Here is a 27,777-nt window from a genome sequence, read left to right on the forward strand (position 1 = left end):
GGTAGATCTGCCTCTTTATTCTCTGTTAGGTCTTTGTAGAAGTCTAGAAGTACCTTAGGCTTCATTCTGTTTCTTCACTCTGGTCAAGACCCATTCTATGTGCCTTTCTCATCTAGATTTTCAGTATCATTTAGATGTTCAAGGAAGCAACTGCTATAGCATAATGAGAGGAACGAACCAGACTTGAACAGCTGCTCAAAAACATTATTATGGTTCCTTCTATCCCTGATGGCTACCCCACTGCCTACTTCATTCTTTACTGTTTTGTCTGTGAAACTGGCATTGTTTCAGAGAATGGCTCTTAACTACTATAGCCACTTCCTCTTGCGTATTACAGAGTGTAGTTTTCATGCCTCTGGTATCTTCATTTCTGAGCCTCTCTACCTTCTATCTTTCAGGAGTATTCCAATGCATGTTTCTTTCAGTGCTGTTTTTCTATTATATCTTTATTAACATTTCAATAGGATTTCAAGAGGGAGGAAAATATGTCTTCACAATTTTCTCTTGCCATTTCCCATACTAAGGCAAATAAAATAAATTATGGAAGTTTCAACATTCAAAATGTACTACTGAATCTTTTCAAAGAGTATGGCCAAAGCAGAAGACACTACTTATTGACATATATATGTTTTTAAAATGCTAATGCTAGCAAATTAAATGTAACATTAAATAATATGAAGTCACAAGTCCCAATTAGAATGCCAAGATTGATTCTACAAGAAATTCTTGTGAAAATAGTCTCGTGATTGCCTGTCTGTAGATCTATTCTGTTTTGCTTTTCTCGTTTACATGAAGCTCAACTATACATGGTATAAATGTAAATTTCAACTTATATTGTATTTATTATTATTATTATTACTACTACTACTACTACTATTAGGTATTGGGGATTGAAACCAGGGATGCTTTACCACTGAGCTTCATCTCCAGTACTTTCTATTTTTTATTTTGAGACACAGTCTTGCTAAGTTACTTAGGGCCTTGCTAAGTTGCTGAGGCTGACCTCAAACTTGTGATCCTCCTGACTCAGCCTCCTGAATTCCTGGGACTACAGGCTATGCCACTGTGCCTGGCTTTTATCTGTTTTATAATATTTAAATATTATTGTCTACTTAGGGTATGATTTTAAAGTTAGAACTGTATTTTTGTATAATATTGATTACTGGAGTGAAAAACAAACAAACATTTTTTTTTCAGTACAGGGTATTGTACCCAGATGTACTCTACCACTGAGATACACTGCCAATGCTCCCCTACCACCCTCAACTTCTTTTTTTTTTTGAGATAATTCTTGCTAAATTGCCTAGGCTGGTCTTGAACTTGTGATTTTTCTGCCTCAGTTTCCTGAGTAGATGGGATTAAAAACACACCACTGTGCCCAGCTTCAAATTTAATTTTGAACATTATTTTCCTTGTGTAACATAAAAATAATCCAGAATATATGAAAAATGACAAAATTCTAAAAATTAGACCATTAGGACTTGTGGATTTAGCATTCAGTTTTGACTATATGATGACACATTTTAAGATCCAAGACAAGTAATCATATGCTAGTAACTGCTAAGTGAAACTGGGCAGCTGGTGAGTGAGGGGCAAGGCCTATAGCCTTAAGTCTGTACCTCAGTCCTGTTCTATATCTTTATCACTTCATATTATAACTGTCCTTGTAGCTAAAGACTTCTTATTCATTAAAATATTTCTGAGTTCTGATAACAGAAGACTATGAAAAAGAAAGTAACAATTTTCAGCCATGTGCAAGATATTCCAGATAAATTAATGACCAAACTGGCTAATAATTAAGGAACTATTAAAGATGTGAAGAGGTCACCTAAAATTTTTAGCTATACTTGTTTTTCCATACAGCCATTAAAGAGGGAAGGCATATGGCTGCGGGGTGGTGGCCCATTGCCAGACTCTTTGAGATGTAACATCTAGTATTTTGAAGATGTATGAAGGTAGAAGAAATGTTTCCAAAAACTCGTCATAGAAGATGACTAAAAGAATTACGATGACCACAGTTGCACATAACAAACATATAGGTAGCTGTCAATGAATGTTCTGGTCCTTTGACTGAAGTGTTTAAAAATACATGATTGCCTCAAGGGTGGCATGCAAAATTTGGGAAGGAAAGGTGAAGAAATGGTCAAGAAAACATGAACATAAGCAAATTATGAAAATACTTTATTTGATATTTATAAGAATAATCAATTATTTGGAAAAACATGTGCTTGACTATTTTAATTGCCCTGGGCAATAAGGTTTACTTTAAAATTAAAAAAAAAAAATAGCCATACTCTATTAAACATTATGGGAAAATATTAGACATTAAAAAGGCAATAAAATAATCAATTATATGGTCACATCTCTTCTAAATGTGAAGGGCTTATTGTAAACACATTTTTAAAAAAATTTTTAAATGTACATATTTTATCTCAATAACAATGTGATGATTATAATATTTTGTGCAATATATTGAATAATGGAAACAAAATTTTAAAACATTTCTATTCTTTTGATAAATAAATTGCCAGTTGTTTTTTAACCATTCACAATACTATCAATAAAGAAATATCGTTGATTAGTCATATTGGTAGAATCAAATACTTTGTTAAGACAGGTAACCTAATTCTGAAATTTACTATCAAAGATTTTTAGTTTACTTGCATTCTAAAAGTAAAAAGGTAAGAATCATTCTGCCATATTCCTGTTTGTTACTTTAGCATATGAAGAGTTTCCTTCTAAGTCACAAGAAAGGTCTTCTTGCTAAATAAAAATGTTTTTCTTCAATTTAAAAATTATTCCAAGGGTGAGATGCCGAAATCCAAGTGTGACTGGAAAGTTTCCTTAACCAAACCACCAAGAAAGGCTTAGAACTGAAACAGAACCTGATAGAAGAGCTCCAGAAATGTGTGGACACATACAAGTATGTCTTCATTTTCTCTGTGGTGAACATGAGGAACAGCAAGCTGAAGGACATCAGGAATGCCTGGAAAAACAGTCGGATGTTCTTTGGCAAAAACAAGGTGATGGCAGTGGCCTTGGGTTGAAGTCCATCTGATGAATACAAAGACAACCTGCACCATGTCAGCAAGAAATTGAGGGGTGAAGTTGGTTTCCTTTTTATGACCCACACAAAGAAGGAGGTGAATGAGTGGTTTACAAAATACATAGAAATGGACTTTGCCTGAGCTGGTAACAAAGCAACTTTCACTGTGAACCTGGATCCAGGGTCCGGGGAGCAGTTCCCCCACTCCATGGAGCCACGGCTGAGGCAGCTAGGACTGCCCACTGCCCTCAAGAGAGATGTGGTGACCCTGCTTTCCAAATATGAGGTGTGCATGGAAGGGGATGTGCTGACCCCAGTGTAGGTCCTTGTCCTGAAGCTTTTTGGATATGACCATCAAATACATGTGGATGCACAGTTTAGGAAGTTTCCAGCAGATGGGAGATGACTTGCCAGGAAGTGCATCTGAGTCCTCAGAAGAATCAGAGGACAATGAAGACGACTGACTCAGGGACTTGGGACTGAGGCCTTCTAGCACATTCTGGGTCTGCATTAGACCACAAAGAATTGCTATTGCCCCTCTGGGAGAGAGCAGTTATTTATTTTTGCTGTTGATGAAGACAAGTATGGGTGATGGAAACTGTGCCATAAAGAACAGAACTTGGTCTGTAGGTGTCACCCTGTAGACAGCAAGAGACTTTTCTTAGAAAATGGCCTTGGGTGTTGTTATGGTTTGGGTGTGAGGTGTCCCCCCAAATTTCACATGTGAGACAATGCAGGAAGATTCAGAGGAGAAATGATTGGGTGGTATAAGTCTTAACCCAATCAGTGAATTAATCCCAGATGGGATTAATTGAAGTAGTAGGGTATGGCTGGGGGAGGTGGGAATTGGGGCATGGCTGTGTTGTATGTATCTGGAGAGTGGAGACTCTTTCTCTGCTTTCTGATTACCGTGATGTGAGCTGCTTTCTTTCACCACCCTCTCCCGCCATGATGTTCTGCCTAGCTTGAAAAATGGAGTCAGCCTTCTATGGATTAAGATCTCTGAAACTGTGAGCCCTCAAATAAGCCTTTTCTCTCCTACAAGTGTGCGGGTCAGATCATTTAGTCACAGCATGAAACAGCTGACTAAAACAAGTGTATGCTGTTTGGATTCCCAGGATTCCTCTGTTGACATAGTCAGCCAGTACAACTTTTGTTCCTGTGGGGCCGTGATGGCAGTGCAGTTTTGCAGTTCTGGTACAGCCAAGAACACCCCCCCCAAACTGGGTTTTTTCCTGTTCTCCAGCCCTCGATACCCTTTGCTTGGACCAGAGATTTGCTGAAGAAAGTTAGGCACTCTGATGGCCCTTCCCTGCCCTGCATATATGCTCCCCAAATCAGGGCCTACTGCTAGATGCCAAGAAGTCAGGGGCTTTAGGATGAGAGTAGAGACTGCTGGAGGTGAGAGCGATCATTTGGGGTCTTATAGCATTCTGGAGGTTTTATTCTTGGTGGCTACTATGGTAGGTTTTTGTCTAGATTGTTTAATATATAGGTATTTAGTGAAAGCACCAAATGAGAGAACATATGTTTCATGCAACATCTATTCTTTGGTTTATGTCTATTCATTGCTTCTAACTTCCTTTAATCTTCCTCTGCCTTTAGCTGGCCATAAAGGTATGCTCTGGGGCCTGCTTCTAGGTAAAGGGCTTGCTTAGCATGCTTGAGGTCTTGGAATCAATTCCCAGCATCACAAAGAAAAAAATTCTCTGATCTATCTGTTGGAACAGTAGGTCTGAAGACCCTCATTCCAGAGGGATTCTGCCCCATACCCTCAAGGGAAGAAAGCTGCACAGAGAGGTCAAAAAAAGTTGAACAGACCAGACATGCTGGGTTTCCCCACCCAGTTTGTTAGTAACCGTGCCTCTGCAATGAAGTCTTCATAAAAACCCAGAGGGTTTGGTATGGTACACCCCTTAAACCCAGTTTCTCAGGAGGTTAAGGAAGGAGGATAGATGAATGTGAAACCATCCTGGGGAACTTAGTGAGACACTATCTTCAAAAATTGTTGATAAAGGGCTGGGGTATAGTTCAGTATGGAGTGCTTGCCTGGAATAGGGTCAGTTCCCAGTACCACCAAAAAGAGTCAGGTGCAGTGTTGCACACCTGTAAACCCAGCTCATGAAGGCTGGCAGGAGGACTGCAAGATTGAGGCCAGTGTAGGCAACATAGCAAGACTGTCTCTAGATAAAAAACTAAAAAGAGCTGGGGAGGTAGCTTAGTGCTAGAGTATCCCAGGATTCAATGCCTAGTACTTAAAAAAAAAAAAAAAAATCATGTTCAGAGAGCAGAGGACAGCATACCCAGAGAGAGCAGGAGGCTGCACCCTCCCCACCCCAACATCCCTCACCCTATGCATCTGTTTATCTGTTTCCTTGGTAATATCTTTCATAATAAACTTAAACAATGAAAAAAAATAAAAATTATTTCAAGGAATTACTTCCAACTTGTTCCATTAGAGGACTATTATTTGCCTTTATTATAATATATACTGTTTTATGCATATCTATCTATAATAAAAGAAGGTAGCTGCGATAGCATAGTGGGAGACAGGTACATTGAAAACATTTCCATGTTCCACCAATCTTCAGTGCTAGGATTAGAAAAGGGTTCCCTGGGGGGGGGGAATAACAAAACAGTATGCTATAGAAAATGTTCATAAAAATATATATTCAGTAGTACCTCATTCTACTCAATTCTCATTCATTCGTATTAACATATATACATTTATACATACATGTATATACACATACATTATATATGTATGTATATGTATATTACATATGTATGTATATACACACACATATACTTTTATGAATGTTTCAGCTCAGAGGAAGAAACTGGAGGCATGAAAACCACATTCTACAATACATAAAAGGAAGTTGTTACGGTAGTAATAGCCATTCTCTTTCTAAACATTCATATATATATGAATGACTGAATGGGGTACTACTGAATATAATTTTTTTTTATTATTGTAAACAAATGGGATACATGTTTCTCTCTTTGTACATGGCGTAAAGGCATACCATTTGTGTAATCATAAATTTATATAGGGCAATGTTGTTTGATTCATTCTGTTATTTTTTTCCCTTCCCCCCCACCCCTCCCACCCCTCTTTTCCCTCTATACAGTCCTTCCTTCCTCCATTCTTACCACCCTCCTTATCCCTAACCCTAAACCTAACCCTAACCCTAACGCTAACACCTCCCACCCCCCATTATATGTCCTCATCCGCTTATCAGCGAGATCAATCGTCCTTTAGTTTTTTGAGATTGGCTTATCTCACTTATCATGATATTCTCCAATTTCATCCATTTGCCTGCAAATGCCATAATTTTATTATTCTTATGGTTGAGTAATATTCCATTGTATATGTATACCACAGTTTCTTTATCCATTCATCAACTGAAGGGCATCTAGGTTGGTTCCACAATCTGGCTATGGTGAATTGAGCAGCAATGAACATTGATGTGGCTGTATCTCTGTAGTATGCTGATTTTAAGTCCTTTGGGTATAGGCCAAGGAATGGGATAGCTGGGTCAAATGGTGGTTCCATTCCAAGCTTCCTGAGGAATCTCCATACTGCTTTCCAGAGTGGCTGCACTAATTTGCAACCCCACCAGCAATGTATGAGTGTACCTTTCTCCCCACATCCTCGCCAACACCTATTGTTGCTTGTGTTCTTGATAATCGCCATTCTAATTGGGGTGAGATGAAATCTTAGGATAGTTTTGATTTGCATTTCTCTTATTACTAGAGATGTTGAACATTTTTTCACTTATCTGCTGATTGCTTGTAGATCTTCTTCTGTGAAGTGTCTGTTCATTTCCTTAGCCCATTTGTTGATTGGATTATTTGTATTCTTGGTGTAGAGTTTTTTGAGTTCTTTATAGATTCTGGAAATTAGCGCTCTATCTGAAGTATGAGTGGCAAAGATATTTTCCCACTCTGTAGGCTCTCTCTTCACATTTCTGATAGTTTCCTTTGCTGAGAGAAAGCTTTTTAGTTTGAATCTATCCCAGTTGTTGATTCTTGCTTTTATTTCTTGTGCTATGGGAGTCCTGTTGAGGAAGTCTGGTCCTAAGCCAACAAGTTGAAGGTTTGGACCTACTTCTTCTTCTATAAGATGCAGGGTCTCTGGTCTGATTCCGAGGTCCTTGATCCATTTTGAGTTGAGTTTTGTGTAGGGTGAGAGATAGGGGTTTAATTTCATTCTGTTCATATGGTTTTCCGGTTTTCGCAGCACCATTTGTTGAAGAGGCTATCTTTTCTCCATTGCATATTTTTGGCCCCTTTGTCTAGTATGAGAAAATTGTATTTATTTGGGTTTGTGTCCATGTCCTCTATTCTGTACCATTGATCTACTTTTCAATTTTGGTACCAATACCATGCCGTTTTTGTTACTATTGCTTTGTAATAGAGTTGAAGATCTGGTATTGCGATACCCCCTGCTTCGCTCTTTCTACTGAGGATTGCTTTAGCTATTCTGGGTTTTTTATTCTTCCAGATGAATTTCATAATTGCTTGCTCTATTTCTGTAAGGTACATCATTGGGATTTTAATTGGAATTGCATTGAATCTGTACAGCACTTTTGGTAGTATGGCCATTTTGACAATATTAATTCTTCCTATCCAAGAACATGGGAGATCTTTCCATCTTCTACGGTTTTCTTGAATTTCTTTCTTTAGTGTTCTGTAGTTCTCATTGTAGAGGTCTTTCACCCCTTTTGTGAGATTGATTCCCAAGTATTTTATTTTTTTCGATGCTATTGTGAATGGGGTAGTTTTCCTAATTTCTCTTTCTGAAGATTCATCACTTATGTATAAAATGCATTGGATTTATGAGCATTGATCTTGTAACCTGCTACTTTCCTGAATTCACTTATGAGTTCTAAAAGTTTTCTGGTGGAATTTCCAGGTTCCTCTAAATATATAATCATGTCATCAGTGAACAGGGATAGTTTGAGTTCTTCTTTTCCAATTTGTATCCCTTTAATTTCTTTGGTTTGTCTAATTGCTCTGGCTAGAGTCTCAAGGACGATGCTGAATAGAAGTGGTGAAAGAGGGCATCCCTGCCTTGTTCCAATTTTTAGGGGGAATGCTTTCAGTTTTTCACCATTTAGAATGATATTGGCCATGGGCTTAGAAGACAGGAAATAGTTAAAATCAGAGCCGAAATCAACGAAATTGAAACAAAAGAAACAATCGGAAAAATTAGCAAAATAAATAGTTGGTTCTTTGAAAAAATAAACACAATTGATAAACCCTTAGCCACACTAACAAAGAGAAGAAGAGAGAAAACTCAAATTACTAAAATTCGGAATGAACAAGGAAATATCACAACAGACACAAGTGAAATACAAAACATAATTAGAAGCTATTTTGAAAATCTATACTCCAACAAAACAGAAAATCTCGAAGTCATCAACAAGTTTCTAGAGACATATGAATTACCTAAACTGAACGAGGAGGACATACACAACTTAAATAAATCAATTTCAAGCAACGAAATAGAAGAGGTCATCAAAAGCCTACCAACAAAGAAAAGTCCGGGCGGGCCAAGATGGCGGACTAGAGGGCGGCTGCATTTCACATTGCTCCAGGACGCAAGATTCAAAAGAGGAGATAGTGAGAGACTTGGGACCAACTCAAAGCCGCCGGGTGAGTCTCTCCCATTGGGGAGGCGTCCCGGATGGGGCAGTAGCCCCGGAACGCAGGGAACTTTGTGAAGTAGAGTTGCTCGGCGAGACGCCCCTCCCCCCCACTGGAGCGGTAAACATGGACAACTGGGATCAACGTAGAGGAGGCGGCTCAGCACAGCGCTTGGACTCGGAGCAACCACTAGGGCTCCGGGCGGCTGCCTGAGGAGGAGCTGCGTGGCGAGTTGTGTGGACGCAGAACGACTGCTTTTGAACACCGGGGGGTTGCCCGGAGGAAGAGGAGAAGCCCGGCGGGACGCTTGGTCTAGGAGTGACTGCATCAGAGCCACAGGCAGTTGCCAGAGGAGGAGCTGCATGGCGAGCTGTTTGAACTCAGAACGACTGCTCCAGAACACCGGTGGCCTGCCTGGAGGAGGAGAGCGGTGGGACGCTTGGTCTAGGAGTGACTGCATCAGAGCCACAGGTGGTTGACAGAGGAGGAGGCGAGTGGTGAGCTGATTGGACTAAAAGCGACCGCTCCTGAACACCGGTGGCCTGCCTGGAGGAGGAGCATGGTGGGTCACTTGGTCTCGGAGCCACCGCTCCTGAACACCCGGGGGGCTACCCCAAGGAGGAGGAGGAGGAACAGGGTGGGTCACTGGACTCGGAGTGACTGCCTAGGGCTACGGGCAGTTGGCGGGAGGAGGAGAAGCGAAGTGAGTTGCTTGGGCTCCTAGTGACTGCGTCGGAAACCGGGCGGCTGTCCGGGGGAGGAGGTGTGTGGTGGGTCTCTGGGTCTCGGAGCTATTGTACGGGACTCCAGGTGGTGGCTCAGGGGAGGGGCTGCATAGCCAGGTGATTGGTGCAGAGCAGGGTCCCAGGAGCTAGGTGGCTTCTAACTGGAAGAGCCGCACAGAGACACGCCTAGAGGTGGAGCGAAGATTCCAGGGCTGCGGCAGATTCTCTGGGAGAAGCAGCCTAAGGAGACTCGCCTGCGAAGGGTGAGGCTCCCAGGCCCAGGAGGTAGGTCCGGGCCCCTGAGAACGTTGCAGAGGAAGACAGCCCAGCCCAGGTGGTAGTTGTAGATGGAGGGGAACCTCTAGGAGAGCAACTGACCAGCAAGACGTCCCCACCGAGTGAGTCTTCCCCGCCGGGGGAGGTTTTCCCACAGGGACGGTAAAACAAGAGACAAAGGCACAAACAGGCCTTGCCTCAGCCCGCAGTCTAGTTCCCCATTGGATGACCACTGGTCAACAAGTGGAGGCACCTCTGCCCACTAGCAGGGAATATATGCCACCTGAGGGTCACCACCCCTAGAGAGGCAGCTTCTTCGTGGAGCTCTGCATTATCAACCTCCTCCAAGACTTCAGACTACTGAAGGATAAGAGGGGATATACTAGCAATCTTCAGGGACATTATAAGTCAATAGAGGAAATCTGCAATATCTTAATGACCCACTGATCCCTGAACAATATGAGAAAACAAGGGAAGAAAATGCCCCAAACAAATCTAGATGTTACATCAATAAAATCCAACGACAGCATGGCAGAAGAAATGACAGAAAGGGAGTTCAGAATGTACATAATTAAAATGTTCAGGGAAGCAAACGATGAGATGAAAGAGCAAATGCAGGCATTGAATGATAGCACCAATCGACAGTTAAAAGAGCAAATACAGGAAGCAAAAGATCATTTCAATAAAGAGTTAGAGATATTGAAAAAAACCAAACAGAAATCCTTGAAATGAAGGAAACAATAAACCAAATTAAGAACTCCATAGAAAGCATAACCAATAGGATAGAACACCTGGAAGACAGAACTTCAGATATTGAAGACAAAATATTTAACCTCGAAAACAAAGTTGAACAAACAGAGAAGATGGTGAGAAATCATGAACAGAATCTCCAAGAACTATGGGATATCATGAAAAGGCCAAATTTGAGAATTATTGGGATTGAGGAAGGCTTAGAGAAACAAACCACAGGAATGAACAATCTATTTGAAGAAATATATCAGAAAATTTCCCAAATCTGAAGAATGAAATGGAAAATCAAGTCCAAGAGGCTTATAGGACTCCAAATACACAAAATTACAACAGACCCACACCAAGGCACATTATAATGAAAATACCGAACATACAAAATAAAGACAGAATTTTAAAGGCTGTGAGAGAAAAGAACCAAATTACATTCAGGGGGAAGCCAATACGGATATCAGCAGATTTTTCAATCCAGACCCTAAAAGCTAGAAGGGCCTGGAACAACATTTTTCAAGCTCTGAAAGAAAATGGATGCCAACCAAGAATCTTATACCCAGCAAAACTTACCTTCAAATTTCACGATGAAATAAAATCATTCCATGATAAACAAAAGCTAAAAGAATTTACAAAAAGAAAGCCAGGATTACACAACATTCTCAGCAAAATATTTCATGAGGAAGAAATAAAAAACAAAGAAGGAAATCAGCAAAGGGAGGAATTATCCTAAAGGAACTGTCAAATAAAGGAGGAACCAAAATGTGTCAAAAATTTTAAATATGAACCAAATGACCGGAAATACAAATCATATCTCAATAATAACCCGAATGTTAATGGCCTGAATTCATCAATCAAAAGACATAGACTGGCAGATTGGATTAAAAAGAAAGATCCAACAATATGTTGCCTGCAAGAGACTCACCTCATAGAAAGAGATACCCATAGACTAAAGGTGAAAGGATGGGGAAAAACATACCATGCACATGGACTCAGCAAAAAAGCTGGAGTATCCATCCTCATTTCAGATAATGTGGACTTCAAGCCAAAGTTAGTCAGTAAGGATAAAGAAGCACATTTCATACTGCTTAAAGGAAGCATAAATCAGCAAGATATAACAATCATAAACATCTATGCCCCAAACAGTGGCTCATCCATGTATGTCAAACAAATCCTTCTCAATTTTAGAAACCAAATAGACCATAACACAATAATACTAGGTGATTTTAACACGCCTCTCTCACCACTGGACAGATCTTCCAAACAAAAATTGAACAAAGAAACCATAGATCTCAATAACACAATCAATAATTTAGACTTAACAGACATTTATAGAATATACCATCCAACCAAGAGCGAATACACTTTCTTCTCAGCAGCACATGGATCCTTCTCTAAAATAGACCGTATATTATGCCACAAAGCTAATGTTAGCAAATACAAGAAGATAGAGACACTACCTTGTATTCTATCAGATCATAATGGATTGAAGTTACAAATTAATGAAAGAGTAAAAAACAGAAACTACTCCAACACCTGGAGATTAAACAATATGCTATTGTATGATGAATGGATAACAGAAGATATTAGGAAGGAAATTAAAAAATTCTTAGAGGTCAATGAGAACAAAGAAACATCATATCAAAATCTCTGGGACACTATGAAAGCAGTACTTAGAGGAAGATTTATTTCATGGAGCGCATTTAATAAAAGAAGTAAAACTCAACAAATAAATGACCTAACACTACAGCTCAAAGCCCTAGAAAAAGAAGAACAGACCAACACCAAAAGTAGTAGAAGACAGGAAATAGTTAAACTGAGAGCTGAAATCAACGAAATTGAATCGAAAGAAACAATACAAAAAATTGACAAAATAAATAGTTGAATAAATAATAAATAGTTGAATAAATAAAATAATAAATAGTTGATAGTAAATAAAATAAATAGTTGATAAATAGTTGATAAATATAAATAAATAGTTATAAATAAATAGTTGAAAATAAATAAATAAATAAATAGTTAAATAGTTGAATAAATAAATAGTTGATAAATAGTTGAATAAATAGTTGAATAATAAATAGTTGAAATATAAATAAATATTTATTTATATTTATAAATATAAATAAATAGTTGAATAAATAGTTGAATAAATAAATAAATAAATAGTTGAATAATAAATAGTAAATAAATAAATAGTTGATAAAATAAATAGTTGAATAATATTAATAAATAGTTGAATAAATATTTAAAATAAATAGTTGAAATAAATAGTTGAAAATATAAATAAATAAATAGTTGAAAATAGTTTTCAACTATTTAAATAGGGTTAGGGTTAGGGTTAGGGTTAGGGTTAGGGTTAGGGTTAGGGTTAGGAGAAAAGATAGCCTCTTCAACAAATGGTGCTGGGAGAATTGGAAATCCATATGCAACAGAATGAAACTAAACCCATATCTCTCACCATGCACGAAACTAAACTCAAAATGGATTAAGGATCTGGAATCAGACCAGAGACCTTGCATCTTATAGAAGAAAAAGTAGGTCCAGAGCTTCAACATGTCGGCTTAGGACCAGACTTCCTCAACAGGACTCCCATAGCACAAGAAATAAAAACAAGAATTAATAACTGGGATAGATTCAAACTAAAAAGTTTTCTCTCAGCAAAGGAAACTATCAGCAATGTGAAGAAAGAGCCTACAGAGTGGGAGAAAATCTTTGCCAATCATACTTCAGATAGAGCACTAATCTCCAGAATCTATAAAGAACTCAAAAAACTCCACACCAAGAATGCAAATAATCCAATCGACAAATGGGCTAAGGAAATGAATAGACACTTCACAGAAGAAGATCTACAAGCAATCAACAAACATATGGAAAAATGTTCAACATCTCTAGTAATAAGAGAAATGCAAATCAAAACCACCCTAAGATTCCATCTCACCCCAATTAGAATGGCGATTATCAAGAATACAAGCAACAACAGGTGTTGGCGAGAATATGGGGAGAAAGGTACACTCATACATTGCTGGTGGGGCTGCAAATTAGTGCAGCCACTCTGGAAAGCAGTGTGGAGATTCCTTAGAAAACTTGGAATGGAACTACCATTTGACCCAGCTATCCCACTCCTTGGCCTATATCCAAAGGACTTAAAATCAGCATATTACAGAGATACAGCCACATCAATGTTCATAGCTGCTCAGTTCACAATAGCCAGATTGTGGAAGCAACCTAGATGTCCTTCAATCGATGAATGGATAAAGAAAATGTGGTATATATATACAATGGAATATTACTCAGCCATAAAGAATGATAAAATTATGGCATTTGCAGGCAAATGGATGAAACTGGAGAATATCATGCTAAGTGAGATAAGCCAATCTCAAAAAACCAAAGGACGAATGATATCGCTAATAAGTAGATGATGACACATAATGGGGGGTGGGAGGGGTTAGTGTCGGGGTTGGAGTTGGGTTTAGGGAGGGGGGCAGGAATGGAGGAAGGAAGGACTGTATAGAGGGAGGGGAGGGGTAGGAGGGGTGGGGGGGAGGGAAAAAATGGCAGAATGAATCAAACAACATTACCCTATGTAAATTTATGATTACACAAATGGTATGCCTTTACGCCATATACAGACAGAGAAACAACATGTATCCCATTTGTTTACAATAAAAAAAAAAAAGAAAAGAAAAAAAAAAAAAAGAAAAGTCCGGGACCAGATGGGTTCTCAGCTGAGTTCTACAAAACCTTTAAAGAAGAGCTCATTCCAATACTCCTCAAAGTATTCCATGAAATAGAAGAGGAGGGAACCCTCCCAAACTCGTTCTATGAAGCCAATATCACCCTGATACCTAAACCAGACAGAGACACATTGAGGAAAGAAAATTTCAGACCAATATCCTTAATGAACATCGACGCAAAAATTCTCAACAAAATTTTAGCAAATCGCATACAAAAATATATTAAAAAGATAGTGCACCATGAACAAGTGGGTTTTATTCCAGGGATGCAAGGTTGGTTCAACATCCGGAAATCAATAAATGTCATTCACCATATCAATAGACTTAAAGTTAAGAATCACATGATTATTTCAATACATGCAGAAAAAGCATTTGATAAAATACAGCATCCCTTCATGCTCAAAACACTAGAAAAAATTGGGGTAGTGGGAACATTCCTGAATATAATATTTATGCCCATTTTTTTTTTATCGGTACCAGAGATTGAACCCATGGTGTTTAACCACTGAACCACATTCCCAGTCCTTTTTGAGGAGGGTCTAGCTAAGTTGCTGAGGCTATCTTTGAACTTGTGATTTTCCTGCATCAGCATCCTAAGCCACTGGGATTACAAATGTGCACTAGGGCACCCGGCTTCATGCACATTTTCTATGGTTTATTGTTTAAAAGAACCCATTCCAAAACGAAGTGTTGAAAGATGGGACGTTCTTGCATTTGTGTGATTTTACTAAGAACAGTAAACTCAGAGATGAATCTAAACTTTCGAAAATTTAAAGTTCACCACCTTTTAATGAAATTATTCATTGCTTTCAAAGAAAAAGTAGCATAAGAGGGTTAGAAAATTTCTAGAAAGAAAACAGGAAATTTGTTGTAATTAGTTATGCATGACAGCAGAATGCATTTTGATTGATTGTACATGAATGGAGCACAACTATTCATTTCTCTGGTTGTATATGATGTAGAGTCATATCATTCGTGCAATCATTCAAGTACCTAGGGTAATTATGTCAATCTCATTCCACCATCTTTCCTACTCCCCTGCCCCCTTTTCTCCCCTCACTCCCCTCTGTACAATCCAAAGATCCTCCCCCATTCATCTCTCCCTCCCCCATTTTGGATCAGCATCTGCATATCAGAAAGAACAATTGGTCTTTGGTTTTTATGGGGATTGGCTTTATTTCACTTAGTATGATATTCTCCAACTCCATCCATTTACCTGCAAATGCTGTAATTTTATTCTCTTTTAAGGCTGAGTAATATTCCAGTGTGTATATATACCATAGTTTCCTGATCCATTCATCTACTAAAAGGCATCTAGGTTGGTTCCATAGTTTAGCTATTGTGAATTGAGCTCCTATAAATATTGATGTGGCTGTGTCACTGTAGTATGCAGATTTTAAATCTTTTTTTAAGTCCATGAAATAAAAAAGGAGGGAACCCTCTCAAACTCATTCTATGAAGATAGTATCACCCTGATATTAAAACCAGGCAAAGACACATCAAGGAAAGAACACATCAGACCAATATCCCTGATGAACATTGATGCAAAAATTCTTAATAAAATTCTGGCAAATGTGCATACAAAAATATATTAAAAAGACAGTGCACCATGATTAAGTGGGGTTCATCCCAGGGATGCAAGTTTGGTTCATCCCAGGGATGCAAGGTTGGTTCAACATATGAAAATCACGAAATGTAATGTATCACATCAATAGACTTACAGATAAGAAAATAGTATTTATAAGTATTTTGATGGCAAATAGTAAAATGAGTAAAAAATTTAAAATGTTAAATTATAACACATATACATGGAAAATATTAAGAAAAGGGCTTAGAAAGTATAATTTTAATTTAGATAAATCCAAAAATACTTGAAAAGTTCTCTAATAATTTTTGCAGAACCTGGAATGCTAATGTTCTTCTTCATCTTTAATTGTTAAAATGCTAATTTATTATCCTATAATAAAGTTGCCGAAGAGTTTTCATAGGTCCTATCTGGAACTACAAAGTAGTAGTGTTGGGTTAAAGCTTTTCTTCAGAGATAAAAGAAAAATAATCAGTTAAAATATTTTATATACTCAATTAGTTCCAAATACAGAATTAGTATGGATGTGTCTTTTTTTCTTTTTCTTTCTCAGCCCATGGCAGCTAGGAAGTAGAGACATGAATATATCATTTTCAACTACCAAAATCATCATACATTTGGCTTTCCTCTCAAAATCTTTTGAAACGAAAACTATGATTTCTTATTTGAAAATAAATATTTATGCAATCTGCCATAACAAATATTAATTTGCCATAACAAAATGAGGCTAAAACAAAACAAAACAATAAATGGTAGAAAATTCTACATCCATCAGAAATTATACTTCATTGGGATACCAAAACTTCAATAGTTTGGTATAACCAATTAGTTTGAAATCTTTACCTCTTTGGGGAAGCCCAAATAGTTATACCTGTTATCATAAATAGCCATTGCTAAATGTAATGGTCAAAATTTCTAATAATTAATTCAGTTTTTATATTTGAATATTTTGAAATAATTGTGGTAGCTCAATTCCTCAGATGATGAGTCATTAAAAAATGTTGCAGGAAAATAAAATTTCACTTTTTTATGAAAATATTTGATTGGCTGAAAGTTCCTGTGGAGATCTCAAACTTAGTAAAAATGTAATTTTTTTGTGGCCAGCCTCTGTGTAATAAATCAAGTTATATGTCAATGCTAATCAATATTATAAAGCCTCATTAATTTAGACTTCACAAATCCAAAACTAAACAAAATACATACAGAAGTCAGGTTAGCTATAATAACAAAATGCAAATACATATTTTGTTGGTGTGCCTGCTATCCACAAAGCACTTTACATACATTATCTTTGTCCTCACAATAATTTTGCAAAATAGTCATTATCCTCATTTATAGGTGAGAGAACTTGGGGTCAAAAAGATTAACTAATAAGTCCATTTACCTAGTTACTAAGTGTTAGAGTTATGGTTTGAACTTAAATCTGTTTGGCTTTAAAACTTGTGCTGATCTTGTGAGAAACGAATCACTTTTACCGCTTATAAAACACAGTTTTGTAGGCATGACATTAACCATAATGTTAAAATGTTTTTTCCCAGATATTGGGACTATGGCTGATTTTTATTTTCTTCTTTACACTTAGTAGTTTGCTGTGTTTTTGCAATAGATACCTATTATATTTATATATAATAAGAAAAAAGTACTTAAAAATGAAATAACTACTGCTGTCAGGGAGCTCAGAGTCTTATCTTACATTTTATAGGTCTTCATTTGAAATCTTTTCCACACTTCTCTTTTACCAATTTATGCTTATTATTTCTTTAAGTATTTAATTCAAAGTTGATAATACTAAAATATTCTTTGATTTACTATGACCCCATTTTATCAAACTCTGAATATTTTGTGTTCGTTATTTGTTTTGTTAAAAAAAATCTACTATTTTGTATTACTTTGATATTAATATGTGTATGTCCTCCATTGAAATCAGTTTTGGAAAAAACTATAATGAACTGAAATATTACTAAGCATTCAGAGATGAGGTTGGTGATGATGATTTTGAAGAATTCTCTGTGTATGTGGTCATGACGTTTTTCTGTCTAACCTTAGTATGAAAAATAATCAACAAATACAAAGACTCCACCAAGGGAATGTCATTTGATAAGAATAAGATGTTTGAATGACAATGGTTCAGAGTGTTCATGTGAGCTGCCTAGACCTGTGATGCATCTGTGTCCATGACATGGTTTAAAGGTGATGAAGAACAGAAAAAAAAAAAGCCACCTTGAGGCAGCAAATTTAAGATATTTGTGATAACAGAAAAACTGATGAGAGGCTGAGGCAAGAAGACTGAAGGTTCAAGGCCAACCTCAGCAACTTAGCAAGGACTCAAGTAACTTCCTGAGATCGTGCCTCAAAATAAAAAATAAAAAGGGTTGGAGAAATAGCTCAGTAGTAAAGTATCCTGGGGTTTAATCCCCAGTAAAACAAACAAACAAACCAGAGGTGGGGGGAAGGAGGGAGTAGGGAGAGAAAAGAAAGCAAGCAAGAAAAGAAAAAGGAAAAACTGATGGGTAAAATAGGATTAACAGGGTGGGAAAATTAGCTTGAGTGAATAGGGATGCAAGAGGACCAATGTGAAAAATAAACCAGGGAGAGCTGACTGTGGTAGATTGAATATGTAAGTCTTCATATGAGGACTGCAGTGATTCATCATACACTAAAGTGGGCCTGGGGTCTAGGCACCAATCACTATTATCTTCTAAATAAACAACAACTATGACCTCAAGAACAGGAAAGTAAATTAATGAGGGACCACTGTGATATGGCAATTCTTCAGTTGTATTTCAGAAAGTAAAACTACTTTTTAAATATTTTGGGGAAAAATGTGAGAGCATGTAAGGCTATAGGTTAAGATAGAGTTTTATATTCTGTTTGGTTCCTGTACTTGTAACTATTGACTTCTCATTGGGAAGGTAATTGTAATTTGATATAAAAAGAATGAAATCTCTTATCCTAATTAATGATCAATCAAAAATGAAAGCCATAATTTTTCAAAGTATAATAACTTTTTGAATTGCCATTCCACAGTATTGCTTTGTTTCTGAGCATTTTTTCTATAAGAGTAAAAATGTGCTTAATACTTTAAACAAATATTAACAACCAATCTAATATGAATTATTACCTAATCTAATATGAATGATTAAAGAGTTAGGCTCAAAGAAATATCTAAGTCAAAGATTTGTGGGTTAAATTTCAGTCCTTGGTAAATTATAACCATGAGTTATAAATTCCCAAGAACAGCAACTGTAAGGAAATATGAAGGTATTAAAAACATGGCCAGAAAATATTACAATAAAACATACCCCCCCAAAAGTCATGCTGTATGTAATCAAAGAAATCCCACAAAAATAATTTTGAAATCTCACTTGCCCTTTGCCATATTTTTTAAAAATGTCTATCTCATACTCTTTATTTAAATTCAGAAAATGGTCAGAATCCTTATTTTGCATTTCTCTTTGTCTCTTAAACAATAAAACTTCAGAGTGCCATTCTTCTATACTGGCAAACCAATATATGCTTAAAAAGGACTGAAAGAAGGAAGAAAAACCACTTGGATGAAATTCAAACTGAAATTAAGTATGAAAAGGAGAAATATTAGGACCATATAATTTCTTTTTTTTTTTATTGTAAACAAATGGGATGCATGTTGTTTCTCTGTTTGTACATGGCGTAAAGGCATACCATTTGTGTAATCATAAATTTACATAGGGTAATGTTGTTTGATTCATTCTGTTATTTTTTCCCTTCCCCCCACCCCTCCCACCCCTCTTTTCCCTCTATACAGTCCTTCCTTCCTCCATTCTTGCCCCCCTCCCTAACCCTAACTCTAACCCTAACACTAACCCCTCCCACCCCCCATTATGTGTCATCATCCACTTATTAGCGATATCATTCAGGACCATATAATTTCTTTTCTGTACAAAATCTCAGGGAAGAGGTTTACATGCCTTCTGAGATCTGTTGACAGACTGTGAAATTAATATGTCCTCTTGCTCTAGTTCACATAAAGTCCTACCATTCAATATCAATGTCTAAAACAGAATAAACACTGTTAAGAAGCACAATAAGGTGGTAGTGTATTCTGTGTAATTAAAAATAACTATATGTTCCATACACAAGTGAACAAATTTCAATGTGGCACTATAAAAAAAAAAAAAACAACACATTTTAACTCTAAATGTCATTCACCCAAGACTCAGCAGATTTGAGTCCTGATCCTGGTTCTGAATTTCTATGTAGACGTTGGGTAAGTCAATCTTTCTGGAGGGAGGGAGCACATGTTCCTCATTTACAGAATGAGGTGAACAGATTTATTAGGCACTAAGGTTTCTTTGAACTATAAATTCATTGTATTCTATAAGGAATGGTGGGAGAATGCACCATTTTTGAATACCACATGTCAGTTTTCAATGGATCTACTGTATTATTAATACCATCATTTTTCTCAGAATCCCCCATGCTTTTTTTTCCCCTTCTTTTTGAGATGGGGGTCTCACTATATTGCTCAGGCTGGCCTCAAACCCCTGGGTTCAAACTACCCTTCTGCTTCAGCCTACCAAATGGTGGGGACTCCACCCCATGCCTGGCTTCAGAACCATTTTTAATTTTCTCTTTTCCTTTACCCAGCTTTGTCACATAGAAAGCTAAAGAAGAATCTATAGCTTAGCAAGAAATAATAAGTGAAAATAAGAAATATGAGGCAGCAAGATATTCTTTTATGGTAACATGTAGATTTCTTGTATAAACACCAACCTCCAAGTTCCCTAAAACATTCTAAAAAACAGCTATCCCATGTGTCTGAACTCTGGGCACTCTTCAATCAACAAAAGATTTCTGAGGTCATCTGACTCACGCCTCCACAAGGAAAATAAATCAGATCTAGCACAAGCCATCAAATAACCTTGATCTATTATTTTTGTATTCTGATATAATTTCTATCATTCTTCAGATTGCTGAATATGCTTTGTGTTGTTGGTTTGATAAAATAGCAAAATAAACATAAACTTTGCCAAGGCTATCATTCTGACATCTGGACCAGTCTTTTCTTTTGGCCAGGCAATTTTTACTTTTCCATCCATATCTAGTCACAAATATTCCTCCTACATCATTCACAGAGTCCTACCACATTATATAAATCAAAATTTAATTTTAAAATAATCATGAAAATTTTATTTAGTTCAGTGAACTTATTCTTTGAGACATGGATTATAGTGATGATGGTTAAACAACAGTATTAATGATAATAGGTAACAGGCATTGTTTTAAGTATTTTATGCTAAATGAACTCATTTAATTCTGAACATAATGCTAAGGAATAGGCATCATTACAATATCCATATTAAAGATGTGGAAACTGAGGCACTGAAAGGTTCATTACTGGCTCATGGTCACTTAGGTCAGAAGTGACACAGCTAGGATTCAGACTACTAAGGTAGTCCTTAATCACAATGCTATAAATAACTACCGCCCAGTACAGACTTACACTTAAGAATTATTATTTTACCTCCAATATGTGTTGATTTATTTTTTTCCCACCTACATTTGACAGCATTCCCTAGAACCAACATAAATGTGCTTTATTATAAAACCTATATAATTGCAAAGAAAAATAACCCTAAACAAAACAAAACGTGACAAAACATCTTTTTTTAAAGGCGAAATCTACCTCTCTGATAGTATAGAATTGCCAGAAACCTTTCTTTTCATTAATTACTAGGCGTTGAAATTTTAATGTTTTAGCCTCCCCAGAGACTGAGAAAAGATTCAAATGGATCTCGATTTGTTGATAGTAATTTAAAATACCTTATATGTTGAAGTCTCATATTTGGAAACAAAGAACGTGTTTTTCTATTCAATTTATATTCTCAACTCTCATCCATATAATAGATTTTCCTTCATAGACTGATATGCTTTCTGTTAATAATTATATAAGTCCTGATTACTGTAATTATATGGTTTATAATATCAATATAAATTTGATATATATTCACATTAACATACTACAGCTATTAAAAGTCACCCTTTTAAAATATAAGATACTTCATTGTAACTCCTCTATTAATGATTTATATATGTGTGCGTATGAAGTAGAAATTGACAGGATCAGTCAGAATACACTATTGTAGCTTGACAAGCAAACAGAATTAATTGTCATATGATTTACTCACCAAATCTGACAGTGCTTTCTTTTCAATGCAATTCTCTTTCTAGAAAATATTTTCATTTTAATAACTCTTTATAATCTTCAATATGCAATCCTAGCCATCTCTGCTTTAATAGAACAGTGAAACCAAGATAATGTGAAAATGAATTTTAATTTTATCATTCTTTTATAACTAGGCACTCATACATTTCACATGATTTCAAAGTTATAAAATTATTATATATTTTGAGACTGGAACTAAATGAGGTCACCAGCCATAGAGTTAATGATTAACTAATGAATTTTCCAGTATAGTAAAACCTAATTAAGAAAAAAATTTATCTGCATTAGTAGAAAGTTATGAGTACTTTTAAAAAGGCAGCGTATTATGCACTGACTGAGAACAATCACAAACAGCTTATGACGTGCCAAAAGCATTTTTAAGGAATTCTCTTTTAATAATTAGATAGTACTTTGGGAGAGCTGGGCATGATGACACAAGCCTGTAATCCCTAATGGATTTAGGATTCTTAGAATACATTCCAAGGGCATAAGAAGTTCTCTTAAAATGCTAGTGCTATTAGCTAGTCTTTTAGCATGGTAATATTAAAATACTGATAATATTAACTAGCTTAACATTAACTTAATGATTAAAGTCTATCCTTGGCAATACCCTTTTATAACTTCCAAGGTTTTGCTCCACAAATTGTCACTAATCTTGTATAATCAATATTCCTTTCACCTGATTTTAAACATATTCAAGATTCTTACCTTTTAAAAACAACAAACCCTCTCTAGGACCATCCCTTCCTTTCCCTTTCTATCCTAGTTTCTCGAAATAGCAGTCTATATATCCTAATCCTGCATTCTTACTACTTATCAGTCCAGAACAATCTGGTTTCTGCCTCTACCTTTACAATGAAACTGACGAAATATTTTTCAGTTCCTATCATATCATACATAGTCTAGTGACAGGTACTCATTCCTTGAAATTATCTCCTCTTGACAATATTCCTAGTTCTCTTCTTGTCTCACACCATTTACTCAAAGGATCCAGATAGGAGATAACACTTTGGGTAGCTGGTCAGCTCACAACATGTTTTTGTTTTTAACATTTTTCTAAAGTTGTCAATGAATGTTTACTTTATTTATTATATGAGGTACTGAGGATTGAACCCAGGGCCTCACACATGCCAGGCAAGTGTTCTGCCACTGAGCCACAAACCCAGCCTCTCAGAACATGTTTTTAAATTCTGATATACAACATGCAGATATAAAATGGAAGCCCATTTCTGTGTTACAGGACCAGCTTTCCTATTCATAATTAACTGCTTGAGGGTTAGACCATCCGATGGATACTAAATGAATTTTGAGGATGGGACCAAAGGCAGGGACAGGGAATCACTGGTAACAAACCAATGAAGTTTATTTCAGTCTCCCGAGAGAAGGTACATGGACTGTGGATTTTGGTGGCTGAGGCCACTGGAGTCGCACAGTTCCTGTCCTCTGAATGTCTGATTATATAGCTTTGTTCTGATTAAGTGAGATGCAAACCAAAAATCCTTTCTGGGCTCCATTGCCCAACAATTGCTGTTCTTTCTCTTCTTTCTTCTCTTGTCTTTTCTTTTCTCCCTCTCCTTGTCCTTCTTTCCTTAAATTAACCAGAGTGGTTTCTATTAAATTAATAATCATTTTGATTGTCTCCTCTCTCATCTCTGCCATTAAACATTGATATTCACCACAGATACTCTCTCTAGACCTATGATGAGGTTCAGGATATGCCTCCCAAATATGCCCTTAGCCTTTAAGAAAACAACTGAAACAGAAAGGTCTCTCAACCTTCCTTCTCCCCTGAAGCAGGCCACTAAAGATTTCTCTGATCTTCCTTTGAAGTAGGTCATAGCTTCTTCATTCCAGAGGTGCCTACTCTGATAACAGTGTCTCTTCTGTGGTACTTCCTTCTCTTCCTATTCATTTCATGTCAGAGTTCATGGTCCTCATTTATTCTGTGTGCTTGTTTGGGTAAACTCTTTGTCTATCATTACTATGTTCTTTAGATGAGGTCTATATCTCTTCCTCCACTCCTTCCCCAAAACCTGAACACAATTTCCAAGCAATTACTAGACAACTGCACATGTCCAAAACTTAATTCAAAATCTTTTCTTTAAACTGGTTTTTCTCTGACTCTACAGGCTCACCACCTACCTCTTTGTCTTTTGCCTTTGTATCTTAACACAGGTATCTGTAAACTGTGGTACAACTTGTTTTTGTATGACCTCCCAGCTAAGAATGGTTTCTATATTTCTAATGTATTATAAAACAAAACAAAACAAACAAACAAAAACCAAAAAGACAGCATGTGTGTGCTTTACAAATCCTAAAATATTTACTATCTGGTCCTTTATAATAGAAAAAGTTGGCTGACCCTCAACTTAAGGGTAAGAAAGTTCTTTGACCCTTTTATCTCCCAAATATCTTTCTTTTTAATACTACAGATTAAAATCTCTAGTAATCACTGAGGGGTGCTTAATCACTGAGGCACATCCCCAACCCTTTTTATTTATTTATTTATTTTTATTTTGAGACAGGGTCCTACTGTTTCTTAGGACTTTTTTTAGTTGCTGAGTCTGGCCTTGAACTTGAGATCCTACTGCCTCAGCCTCCCGTGCTGCTGGGATTACAGGCTTGTGCCATCATGCCCAGCTCTCCCAAATATCTTAAATGGTCAACAGAGAATTCAAATTTTACTTTTCCCTCTGTCTGCTACCAGTATTACAAGTCTGAACATTATTACTTGCTGAAAAAAATGGAAAAACCTTCTATCAGGCTTTTAAGACTCCTATCTTGTGGTATAATAATGAACACACACACACACACACACACACACACACACACCCCACATATATATGGGTTTTGTTTTCCTCTCTCTCCCTAATACAGAGTTCAAAAAATCTTTATGATTTTCTGAGTGATATATATATAATGTCTTTTTATTAATTATGTCTGAATTCATGCTAATGAGGTGACTCTTGTTGGGTCCCTAAAAGGTTTCAGGATGGGAACTGGTCACCAGAGGAACCAACCATATAAGTAGCAGGATGGGATTTGAGAAACTGAGCCCAATTACTAATGGTGGTGATTTAATCTATCACGATTACAGGATGAACTTCTATAAAAACTTGAACAAGGGGATTCAGGGAGCTTCCAGGATGTTAAATCCATTCATGTCTTGAGAGGGTGGTACACCCAGAGAACACATGGAGACTCTGTGTCACAATCCCCATCCTTGCTTTGTTTTATGCATCTTTTCCAGTTGACTATTCCTGAGTGGTATCCTTTCTGATATGCATACCTGTAAGTACCGGGTTTCCCGAGTTCTGTGAATCATTCTACTGAATCATCCAACCTGACAGAGAACTGTAAGAACCCTTGAAGTTGTACACTGCTAGGTTGAGTGCAACATATTAGAAATATAAATACCATTTTAGCTGGGAGATCATACAATAACAGGTCATCTAGGAAAACCACCTGTGTCTGCATTTGAAGTGAAGGCAGCCTTGTGGGGTTATGCATTAACTTATACAGGCAATCAGAATCAGAATTAAAATGAACTGAATTGTAGGATGTCCAAAAGGTGTATGCCTTGCATGTGGGCACTTGACTTCTCATTTTACAAACTAAATCTAGTTATATTACTACTCTGCTTAAATACTGAGGTTTTCCACAACACATTGTACAACACTAGGCTCTTCTTCTTGTTAACACATACAGTTTTTCATATTTAATTATATTTTCCTATTGTGATTGTCCTTGAATGACATCCTGAAACAGTAACCCAGCTATAATTCCCACTACTAAGAATGCTTTCTGTAGAAAATTGTTATTTGTGGAGGTATTTACTTCATCATATAAACAATACTATTTAAAGGCAACACATAACTATTATAACAGTATTATCTTTAAAAAATGTTATGTACGATTGTGGCTTAAACCATTCTTAAGTGGCTTTTTAAAAAAAACAATTTAAACCATTTAAAAAATATTGTGAAAAGATAAGAAAATATACCTCTGGTGAAAAATCAGGATTTAACTTTTAAGCTAATCAAATAAAATTTAAATATGATACCTAAAACCTGTTTTTATCTAGAAAAAAAATGGAAATGAGATAAAATAATCTTTAAGGACTCTTAGCTTTAAAATTCCATGATTTTTAATCATGTGATCTATTTCTTTAATATTTAAACAATCTTTTGTCATACATCCTTTGCAGTATGCTTTTTATTTTTATAGTTAACAGAAGGATAATTTGTTGGTACTTAAAACAAATTCATATGAAATGATTTGAAGATCAATTTAAAAAGCAATAGTGAGAGTAAATAATCAATTTCTTCATGTTAAATCAAAAATCCATCAGTATACTTGCTTTTTACTTTATTTGCTGCTTAACATATCTCAACAGCGAATCTATCATATCAACATAGTCATCATGATCCAAGCTGCAAATAATAGAGAGTGTCAGTGTCAATTTTGCTTTCTCACACTTGCTTCCCTTCACTTCATCTGATTTTAATAATCCCTGTCAAGCCACAAACAGTCCAAATTACCTTCATGACACAGAAGCTTTCAAGGAGCAGACAGAATCTCAACTTTCATTTAGCAACTACAAAAGAAAGCTGTCCAGCTGGACAAATATTATTTCCACACTTGACAATCTCTACAGTTGAGCATGCATTTTAATTTTAACTAAACCTGCCAGGAGTTTGATATGAGCTGCTTGTGTTGTGTAGATTGACTCGCAGGATTATCAGGCCAATGACTGTAATTGTGATGAAAGAAACCAGCATTTATCTACTAACAGATGAATCACATACCAAAGCTACAGGGTCAAAATGAACATATGAAAGATAGTGTGTAGGTATTAATTATAGGAAAAAAATAAATTAGGTCCTTTAATTACTAAAGTTTAAAAGATACAGAATACATTCTTGATATAATTTTGAAAAGTAATATGAAGTAGTAAAAGGTCTTACTCAGATACCACTGAGACACAGGTTCAAAGAATGAAATGAAGAGATTTTTAAAAATTGCTTTGAACTGACTCTACTTCAAAGTCAGAATTCTAGAAAAGTTTTATTTGTCATGTATAATAAAGCTGACTTTTTTTTGACAAGATACCAAAAAGTCCACTCTATGCTACCAATATGACCTTAAACATAAAATGTAGAATTTCAAGAAATTTCAGAGTAAAGATGAATAATGATAATAAGTTTGTAGAGAAATATTAGAATAAAAGTTACTATGTGCTGGGTGTGCCTGTAATTATATGCCTATAATTCCCAGCCACTAGGGAAGCCAAGGCAGGAGGATTGTGAGTTCAAAGCCAGCTTCATCAAAAGTGAGGTGCTAAACAACTCAGTGACAACCTGTCTCTAAATAAAATACAAAATAGGGCTGGGGATGTGGCTCAGTGGTCGAGTGATCCTGAGTTCAATGCCCAGTATACCCCCACAAAAGTTACTATGTAAAGCCATATTGAGGACTATTAGCTCTTTGAAATATAATTTATTAAACATATCTAAAAGTCTCAAACTGTAAAATATTTTTGAGAACATTTTAAGCTAAGCCCAAACTCTTTCTAAAATTACTATAATCTCACAAATGTACAAAGGCTGTCTTCCCTCCAACCTGCTGCAGGTTGACCCAGGCCTTTCTTATTTCTTTCCCAAAGGTCAATCCATTGGCTCTTAGAACAATGCTTCTCCCTTAACTATATTTTGGAAACCCTATCTCAATTTCTTTAACCAGCTCCTTTCTTTGTATTTCCCTTCATCCTCTAACTGGATGATTTCATCTACATCCACTTTTTCTGTTACAAT

The 27,777-nt window shown here is 36.4% G+C and overlaps 1 protein-coding gene and 1 pseudogene across 1 annotated transcript in view; one reads left to right on the forward strand and one right to left on the reverse strand.

Annotated features, from left to right (window-relative positions):
- Positions 1-27,777, reverse strand: part of Kiaa0825 (KIAA0825 ortholog) — a 413,039-nt gene that overhangs the window by 357,863 nt on the left and 27,399 nt on the right. The window lies entirely within an intron of this gene.
- Positions 2,812-3,510, forward strand: LOC124987140 (mRNA turnover protein 4 homolog; annotated as a pseudogene).

Source organism: Sciurus carolinensis, chromosome 6, assembly GCF_902686445.1.
Source record: "Sciurus carolinensis chromosome 6, mSciCar1.2, whole genome shotgun sequence".
In the NCBI taxonomy this organism is placed as follows: Eukaryota; Metazoa; Chordata; class Mammalia; order Rodentia; family Sciuridae; genus Sciurus; species Sciurus carolinensis.